Genomic DNA, 11,041 nt, shown 5'->3' with positions numbered 1-11,041 from the left:
AGTTTCATTGTTTTGTTTTCGTTTGTTCGAGCTTGATCGACTTCGTTCACAACAAATAGATAGGAAAGGGGTTCATTGTATCTGCTAGGGTTTTGGGAGAGCAACCTAAAATTGAATTGATTTTTTGTTTTAGACTATAGATTATGTGGGAGCAAGAGTGTGATGTGGCAAAGCAATCTGAAACTAAAGTTTCCTTAGATTGAAAAGAGAGAAAACGAAGATATCATAAATCCTAAAATGATTCATCAAAAGTAAGGAACAAAGGTACTTTGACTCAGATTGTTCAATTAAATTATATTAGGACTCATACTTTTGAAATAGAAAGAACAATAGTTTGAGAATCCCCCCTTTCTCCTAGATTCCTCCAATGATCAATAAAAAAATAAAAAAATAAAATCAAAGACCGCAAAGAGAAGATGCAAATAATCATGGAAATCCGATTAAATATGAAGGAAAAGAAAAAAATGAGAAAGGATCAATTTTTTTAAACCTAAAGATCAAAACATGATTGTTTTTTTACACTTTTTGTCAACTAAACATATCGATCCATGCCAAAGAGAGAGGTTAGGGTTATTGTCGTAGGATTTTGGGAGATAGAGAGGGAAATATTCGAGTTTCTTTAGATTTGGAATACGGAGTCCTTGTCTGCAATAAATGTGTGATGTTGCGAATTGCTTATGTGACTATAAATCTTGAGATCTAGTCTACTAAAATTCAACAACTAAAATAGTTGTTCGTATACTCCTCTCCCATGAACTAGCGTGGGAGAGCCAGATTCATAAAGTTATTAGTTGTGTAAAAGTTTTAATAATAAACTCCAAAGCTATATTTAGGCACATTTTTGGGTTAAAGAATAGTCCTAAACGGTTCTTAACTAAAGACTATTTACAAATTATAATTGTCCCATAAAAATGTGCCTAATCAATCATTGTGTGTAGTGACATACAAATGGAAATCAAGTAATTTGCCATGCTATTACACATTTTGCAACCAACTTTTTGACATTACAAAGTCTAATCAACAATAAAGATGGTTTGCAAAATACGGTCACTAGTAAAGAATGATTGGAAAATAAATGGTCAAAATTCATTGATGGAAAAGATTTCAAAAATACAAATTTTATTATTTGATTTTTGGACTTCATGCGAGTTGATTGTTTAAATTGGTTAACTGTTGGTGAGAATCTTGCTTATGGAGGATGGTAATGATATACCTGCAATATACTACATATTTGAAGGTATAAAAATGGTGTTATATTCTTATGTACTGATTTTTTATGAAAATAGAAAGAAGAAGTTTGAAATAATTCTTGATTTTTGAATTTAATGTAATACAAAAATATTATCTAAAATTAATGGTTGAGGCATGCACAAAGCACTGTCCTAAAATAAAATTCGCTCTAATTATGATACCTCAATTCGTAGGTGTTTGCATTCTAGGATACAACAACCCATGTTTCCAAGAGGTTCGACAATGTTATGTGCTCTCACAACGAAGAATAAAAGTATACTAATAACGATAAAATAGCGAAATTTGTTTAGTAAAATATGAGAGAAAATTATTTTATTAATTTTTTAAATCGACTAAATAAGAGCATATGAAATATAACAAGATGTCAAAAAGGCTTTTGCTCAAAAATTTAGAGGTACACCTGAACTAACAAGTAAAGAGTTAACCATATCTTTCAAAGTTATATTTGTTCTTTCTGCTATATCGTTCTACTGGGGAGAATAATAAGCAGTAGTTTGATGTAAAATTTCATTTTCTTGACAAAATACAGTTAAATGATTAGATTCATATTCTGCCCCTCAATCATATCTTAAAATTTAAATTTTCTTTTCAAGTTAATTTTCAACTTTAGATTTATAAATTTTAAACATTTGTAATAGTTCATCTTTACTACTTAAAAGATAAATCATACAAAATCTAGTGTAATCGTCAATAAAAGTTATGAAATTTTTTTATTGTCTCTAAATTGAACATATTTGATATCACACAAATTAAAATGTATTAATTCTATAGGTTTTATAAATCTTTCAACAATTTTAAAAGGTTTTTTTAGCAAAGTTTGACTCAACACAAGTTTCACATTTTTAAGATGTATCAAAATGCATTTTAGGAATCATACCACTATTTATTAATTTGATAGTCAATCTATTATTAACATAGCTTAATCTAACATGCCAAATATTAGAACACCCAAAAATATAAGCAGAAGAAGTAAAATCAAAAATTACATTTAGTTTGAATAACCCATCACATAGATAGCCCTTGCCTACAAACATTTTATTATTTGTGATTATACATTTATTATACGCAAACACCATTTTGAAACCTCTTTCACTTAAAAAATAATCTAAAATCAGGTTTCTTCGAATGTTTGGAACATGAAGCACTTCATTCAGAGTTAGAATCTTGGTAGATGTGAAATTCATATTCACTTTTCAGTTTTTCGATTATAGCGGATGTGGATGAATTTTTCATGAACAATTTTTCATCTCCAACGTTGTTGTAGGTGGAAAACATGCCTCTCTCAGAGCATATGTGTTTGATGGCTCCCGTATCCAACCACCAATCATTAGAATTTCTTACCAAATTTACTTCTGAAACAACCACTGATAGGTTCTGAGTTTCAATCACATTTGCTTATTCATGTTTCTGATGGTGGTGTTGATTTTTCTTTTTGTGATAGTTCTTGGCACGGTGTTCAGGTTTATTATAGAAATAAAAATTTCCTTTGATCTTTTGGATATTGACTTTTAGACTATGCAAGTTCTTCTTTGCATTCTTTTTTTTTTTTTTTGAATTCGAGTTTGAACTTTCTAGTGAATTTGAAAGGTTAATCTTTCACTATATTCACTTTAGAAATCATAGAATTTGTCTCATTTTTCTTTTCATTCTTTCGATTATTAATGGGATTATTGTTCTCCTTCCCATAGAAATCAATTTATGAAACTTTCCTTGACTTGTGGGGTAAGGAAGCGATCGAACCCAAAAGAAAGTGGTTAGTTACCAAGCTAAAGAAATGAAGTTAATCTAAAGTAATATCAAAATCTATTTTTGTGTTTTGTGTAACAAAAATGAAAGTAAAATTCATTGGAAAATAATCAATAATAATGAAAATTAAACTAAGAATAAGAGAAGAATATCACTAGTGATTAGAGTTACCTAGGGCTTGCATTTAAAACCACATCAAGGTTTCTATCCTTCTTTTAACTCACTCCAAGGACTTGGTGTGAGCTCTTTAGGTTGGAAGATATAGCATGGAAGCTTGAATAATATAGAAGTTAGAGCTTTTTCACTCATTAATATGTGAAACTTCTACAACTAATTATCTAAATAAAGCATGTTTTATCTTGATCTCATCTAAGCATAAAACATCGAAGTTAAGCATGAAAGGTGTAAAGATTCATCTAGAGCTTTGATCCATTAGAATTGGATAAAGCCTTTCAGAGAACCCAATAATCATCAAAGAAGTATAGAAAGATAAAGAACAAAAATATAGCAATAAAAACTTGCTCCTAAGCTTCCTTCTCTTACTAATAGAAGGGGTCTAGTCTATGACTATTGCAAGGAAACAAGAAGAAATAGTAAAACTTGAAGAAATAGATACTATCCTAAAATGAAAAAATTACAAGAGAAGATGCCAAAGGCACTAGGGGGAAAAGAGAGAAAGATGGAGGAAGGACCCCTAAGAAGGGGGGCTTTTCTAATTGGGAAAGGGGTCTATTTATAAACATTAGATGCTTTAGAAGGACCCAAAAATAGCCGTCATCGCTATTGCGTATATGATCACATGCGAAACATACTCGAGGAATTTTAGGACACTCTAATCGAGGCCCATCGTGTCGTCCAAGGTGTTCACCACACCATGGTAGCATTGGTCTTGAAATTTGGCCAAGATGCTTGTTTGATCCTCTAAATTGAAATGCAATGTCTAGTCTATGATTTTAGGGTCCAATTTAATGGTTTAATCTTTGATCTGCATAAGAACACGCGTAATGTGGCGCCCCGCCGAACACTAACACAAATCCTCATGTCAGATCTCGAGGTACTGGTGGCACCTCGAAATTTCGGCATGGTCTCCTCTGTTTATGTTAGCATTCCAAGCGTTCAACTTGCACCTGATAAACGACATACAATCCTGCATATAACAAACAAAATATAATACTAGCGAAACCTATATACGTCTAATAACGTACGAAAGATCAGAGCGTGGAAGAAGAAATTATAATACAGGATTATACGAAAATTTCTCACTCTAACATAAGTCTTATCGCTCAGAACAAAATCTATAATACTTTTTGGATAAATCGACACCACTAGGGGTAATAACCCCAATACTCACCAAGTGACGAACTCTGACTGTCTATTTGACCTACCAGATGATTCTCATTCGTGCTCTATATCTGCCTCGCCAAACTTCGGATCTGAAACTAAAAAATGGAGAAGGAAAGGGTGAGTAACAATGGTTACCTAGTAAGGAATAACACAATTTCTGTCAATAACCTCTTCTAACATGAACGAATAAGCATACTAAATCATTTTAAAATATACAAAATTTTACAGAAGAAAATACGATTAACTGGTACATATAGCTAGGGATGAACAACTAAACATTTTAAAACTCACATTACGTCGATCAGCAGTACTCATTATAACATTCTCTTTTTATACAAATTTAATTGATCAAATGGAAACAATAAACATGGATTTCATTTTATATATCAAAATAATCAACAGATACATAATACACAATGGTGGAGTATTAGAATTAGAGAGTTGGGATTCACGACTGGATCGCTCCCAATCGGGACACGATGTTACAATTCTTCTCTGGCTTTTAGTTCCTGATTTTGTGGCCGGTCACTGCATGTACCACGTTTGGTTGACCATTTATCCGACTCAGGCTGGCCGTTTGACGTGACCGTAAGCAATGGGTCTCTTTTCGATGTGTCAGAACGTTCGACTACTATAGATTATTAGTGATCACTGACTAATCATCTTCGTCTATGCCTATCAGGCGTACATGTGATTCCCAAATATACAAACCATTCGTATACGACCACATTTACATTACAAGTTCACTGGTAAAGATAGAGAGGAATATCCCGGATTCCAGTTGTGACTTCACTCTCATACGCGTCCCATACCACGTATAAGCTTGGTGGTCCCTATCGTACATCCCAGGATAGTACACCACTCCGGATGATATGACGCACTATCCCTTCAGGCATTCACAAACTCTTTAACAACTCACAAAATAGTTACATATATATATTATTTTCATTTGAAAACAAAAGAGAAATTAACAATACAAGGTTGAGAATGGATATCCAGTTTCCTACCATGCAAGTGTGGCCACCCGCCCTAAAATAAATAACATAACGGAAATGTAAACAGCGCCTCGCACTAACAAAAATTTAAATAAACATGCAACCAACAATATTATCCCTGGATATCTGTTCACCAAACTACACACAACACAACAACGTAAAATGCAGACATCACCCCTCGGGTATGACTCTGACATTTTACCGTTTCATACCCTTTTTCCATTTTTTCGATTTTTACAGTTTTCAATCTCTTCAATAAAATATCAATTTTCTGATATTCATCAACTCAATATGAGTTCATTGAATATTAAATCACATTTTCCAACTATAGAATTTATTTTTATCAATAATATTGAAAAATAATACAAATTTTATATCAAAACAGGGTCTGAGCAGTGCACAAGACCCAATTTATGGAAATAACCCGTTAAAATACAATTAAACATATCAATCATGCAATTTCTGACGTGAATTTTTGAAATAACAAAAGGATTCTATATTTTGGAAAATATATCCAAATCTTTTTTCGATAAAATCCTAAATAAATTTTCACAATCTACGATTACTAATAGAAATTGAGAGTTCCTTACAATCTCTAGACGACGGAATTGAAGTACGTGCACGAAAATCGAGGCAAATGGTACGAAAATTGAGATGGACCGAACTTCGAAGTGGCTGATTTTTGAAGATCTCGACGCCGTCATCCTTTCTCCCTTTTGCGACGAAGGACGGTTTGACCCCGAAACCGATGAAATTCGAGGTCGAAGTTTTCGAAATTCCCGTATATAAATATGACTGATTTTTGACGATATCGGGTGAAATAGAAAGTGAAATGACAAAAAGGTTGGGTGGGTTTTGTAGATGTCGAGGCTGCGAACGTTTCTCCCTTCTGTTGCGGTCGTCGACGGTGAGCCGTTTGTAAAATCTGAGGTAAAATATCGGAGAAAAAAAAATTTTCCGTTTATTATTGCGGTTGTATGGACAAGTTGGGGAAGATGAGATAAAAAAAAATTAAAATATTATTTATATAAAATTTGGGACGAATTCGATATTTTGTCAATTGTTTTAATCGACGATAACTTGGCCATCCGAACTTCAAAACTGACAAATGAATACTCTATTTCGCCTAATTTTTCGTTTCGGATCTAATGGTATAGTCAATTTCTACCAATTATGTCTCTATTAAAAGTTTACATTTTTTGCCTGATGTGACCCATAAACTTGACGTCGTTTTCGTTTTTGACGATAATTTGACTTCCTGATATAATAGAATCTTAATAATTTTTATTCTAGCAAAAAATTACTATTTTAACTTGGTCCGACCCGATAATCGAGGATTTTGCAACTTTTATATTCAGACTCGCATTTAAGCGTGCTTACAGGCTAAAATATGTTTTTCGATCATTTTGAATCCAATGGTGAGGTCAGATTCCATTAAAAATGATCAGAAACATCCTAAAATTTTACCCCTAAGTCCCACTTTTAAGATTTTTTTAAAATTCCACTATTTATTTTTTCCTCGAGATATAAATTGAAAATTCGGGGTTTTACACGTAATTAGGATTTTTCAATAAATACAATTTATTATGTACAATTAAGTCTAATTAGCGTACAGAAACATACAACGTGATATTTCGAGGCTTAAAATAATTATTAACTTAATATGGAGACAAAATGAGAAAAATCAAGATAAATATTTGATAAAAGTGTGGATAAATTAGTATTTTGAGACACTGATTACACTCCCAAACTTACTTTTTTATAGTACTTAAAAAATAAAACTTTCACTTTCGTAAGCACTTCGACAGCATTTAATGAATGCAACAAGCCCTTAAACCGCTAGGTTATCCTTAGTGGACGAGTTTGACTTGTAAGGGTTTGAAGAGAATATACCCACAAAATTCAAAACTTATATTAAAAACATAAGTTAGTTATGATTTGTTAGTCATTTGGAAATAACACTTAGTATAGAGTCCCAACTCTCATTTTTCTATTGAAAAACTTAGACTTAAACTAACCTTTAAGAAATAGTAATTCTATCTTAGAAATTTTAGAGATTCGATTTTCTAGAGTGAGTTCGAAAAAATCTTTAATCTACCTAAGAATAGTTTGATTAACTTAGTATTTAATTCAAAACTTAGCATCCTGTCTGGCGTAGTGAGAAGTGTAGATGTTCACTTTAATACCTCTAAGTTTTATCTATGATATTTCAGTCTACTCATGTTTTCACACTTTATGACTTTCACCCTGCTGAAACTTTAAACTTATAAACTTTGAATTTTTATTTATTTCTTTACTTCAAGGGATTTTTTTCTTTTCTACTCATTTTTATAAGAAAATAGGTAGCCCTTTTCAAGGTAGCTAGACTAATTCAATAGTTGTTATTCAAGATATAATCACCCTAGTTCTATTTTTCTTCTAATCAGCTAACCAAATGAATAAGGAAGTCAAAGTTCATCAAACCCAGTTTTTCCTAATACTTTAGGTAGAAAGAAGGTAAAAAACTTAGGATATGTGTGGATTGACTTTTCTAAGTACTTCTGACTTTTGCGGGAAGTCAGAAGCACTTTAAAGGTGTTTGGATAAATAACTCCTGGAAAAAACTACTTTACTGTGGAGTCATTTTAGTGTTTTTTCACGAAGTATCGATGGTGTTACTTCTCTAAACTACTCTTGCGCGGAGCCACAAAACATTGTCAAAATGACGTGATTGGGATAAGTATGCCCATCATAAATTTTGAAAATTACAAACCTACCTCAAAAAGGCAATTGGAATAATATAATATTACTATCCATTGATATGATAGTAGCCTTTTGGTGTAACATTTGGGACAAGTATACCCCTCATAAATTTTGAAAATTACAAGCATACCCTTAAAAATGCAATTGCAGTAATATTATATTACTATCCATTGATGTGGTGGTAGCTTTTTGGTGTAGCATTTGGGATAAGTATACCTCTCATAAATTTTGAAAATTACAAGTATATCCTCAGAAATACAATTAAATAATATATTTTATTATTATCCATTGATGTGATGGTAGCCTTTTAGTGTAGCATTTGAATTTGGATTTCTACCTCCCTCTATTGCTCACTCAATGATTTATCCATGAGCATTCCAACCATGGTTGAAATTTTCTTATTGCAAGATTGATGTGAACACTTACACACAAATTTACTATCCATTGATGTGGTGAAAACTTTTTCATATTTTTAGTGGTTATATATATTTGCTCACAATATCTTCTATTTGTTTATAATTGTTGGGTGTTTATATTAGTTTTTTTGGGTAAAAACAATAACTTTTATTTCTTTTGAAGAATAATTTGTTGAGTTGTAACGCTAAAAATAGTAACTGATACTTATAAGGGCATTTTGATCATTTTAATAGAATCCAAAATAGTTTTCAAACACAAAGCTCTATCAAAAGTACTTTTGACAGTACTTTTCAGAACCTGCATTCAAAGACACAATAGTTATCCATCTATTCCAGACAGTACTTCAAAAAGTATTTATGAAAGTACTTCTGGCTCTCGTATTCACACGAGCCGTTACTTAATTCAACCTAGATTCTTGGTAACCTTATTAGAAGTAACTACAAATAAAAGGTAAATTTACTGTAATTTTTGTTTAAGAGAAACACAAATGAGGATTCTAAATCAAAGCTTCCAACTAAAAATTAATTTAATATTTTTAACTAAATGTTTAAAGATACAAACAAAGATCTTGAACAAACAACAAAATTAACACCAAAATATTTTTTCAAAATTTTTATGATTTTTGGAATAAAAGAAGAAAAAATAAAAGAAAATCGACCCATACACCCTCAAACTTAAATATGATATTGTCCGCAATATTTCAACATGTACATGCAAATGAAAATTTGAAATTAACAAGCATAAATAAAGTGGGTTGGATAGTACCTAAAAACGATCCTACAGTTTTATTGATGCTTGACACAATGTCTCTTGAAATGAGACAACACACTACTCACCACTATTACAACATTGATTGTATCTGTTGTATTAATCGTGATCATGTTGTATTATGCTAGAAGCACCACAAAAGATACTGTGCTCATAACCTAGGTAAATGGATTCTATGCTATGTAGGATAAACACACACTAGTAGTTTCAATCTACATTTTGTAAAATAGTAATAAGACGAAATAACTAAAATCCTAAGATTTGGATGGTAATGATAGGTATGAGTATCGCTTAATGTTATAAGGGCTCAACTCGTCACTTTTAAGCATGTAGCCGTCTCGATTCGTCGATGACTATTTGAAGAGGGTCAGCAAGGTGAAGACTTATCGATAAGTAGACCATTTTTTTTTGCTAAGTGTTGTGCAACCTTAAACATATGAGACCAATTATGATTTTTATTTTAGAACCTACCGCTTTGATTCCAAACTGGTAACTATTTCCAATGAAGGAAATGGCCAAGTTATGGGCCAACAAAAATGAAAAACTATATTACTCACTTGAAATCTAAAATTACAAAAAATGAAAACAAAAATAGTGAGTTGCTTCTTAGCAGCGCCAAGTTTAATGTCTTCAATTAGACTTATTGGAGTTGAGAATTTCAACTTGGATTACATAGATTGCCTCCCAAGCAGCGCTAAGTTTAACGTCTTTAGTTGGACCTATGAAAAGGTGTTATTGAAAGGAATTTTCTTATCATCAAATTTGATTGACACCTTAATTGATTTTCCATCCCGTGTGTAACTTGGACAAATATTTATGACTCGAACGATATGAAAATTATGTTGCAAAATATCCAACATCCTACTTATGTGTTTCTGTATTAAGAAATTCACCTTTTTGAGAAATTGTTCAACTATTGTGTTCCCTATGATGATGAAGATTATAAGACCAATAAGGTCTCTATAATTCTGCAAAATAATAGGTTGGGAGGAACACATACTTTGATCGATTTCTAACTAAGTTTCACTATTGGTGGTGATTAGACTCTTAGGAGTTAGTGTAAATAGAGGATTGAAATTATTTTTCATTTTTTCTAAGACAAGATTATCTTTCGAGAATGGATTAATAGACAACTCTAAATAAATTTCTTCTTCCTTGATAGGTTGTTCCAAAGATTGATTTTTGGGATTGTTTCTTCTAAAAACAAATCACTCTCTTATAAAGAGATAGCTTGTTATTCTAGTTGTAATTTCATCTTCCCTATGGTTGGTGTTATAACCTGATTGATGTCTATTTTGATTTCAAAGGAAAGTGGGTTATCAACTATGGATAGACAAATATGGAGTTCCTCGGGGAATTGAAATTGGTTTCTAACGGTATCTTAGAAGAGTGGTGGATTTTTTGGGATTGGGATATCCTCATTTTTGAATTGATCAAACTTCCCTTCTTGTTCTAAGGATAGCTTTAGGTATCTTAACTGGATCTCCATATGGGCCAGGGCTTAAGCATTTTATTGTTATTGTTAGAGAAGTTGTTGTTGAATGAGTTGTTATTGATTTAACAATTTCATCATCATGGATTCTAATGCGATTGGTGGTTGAAAAGTTGAAATAAGACAATCGTACATCGATTGAGACTCTATGAATGGTTGAAAGTTTGAGTAAGATTGTTGATGAATCATTGAGTTGTCGTGCGTATGGGTGTCGAAAAATCTATCCCGAGTGAACTCGTTCTGCTTATATGAGAAATTTGGAGGAGACTAACTTTTCGAATGATAT

Source organism: Akebia trifoliata, chromosome 6, assembly GCF_017979445.1.
Source record: "Akebia trifoliata isolate Shusen 1 chromosome 6, ASM1797944v1, whole genome shotgun sequence".
In the NCBI taxonomy this organism is placed as follows: domain Eukaryota; kingdom Viridiplantae; phylum Streptophyta; class Magnoliopsida; order Ranunculales; family Lardizabalaceae; genus Akebia; species Akebia trifoliata.
This window is presented reverse-complemented; position numbering follows the sequence as displayed.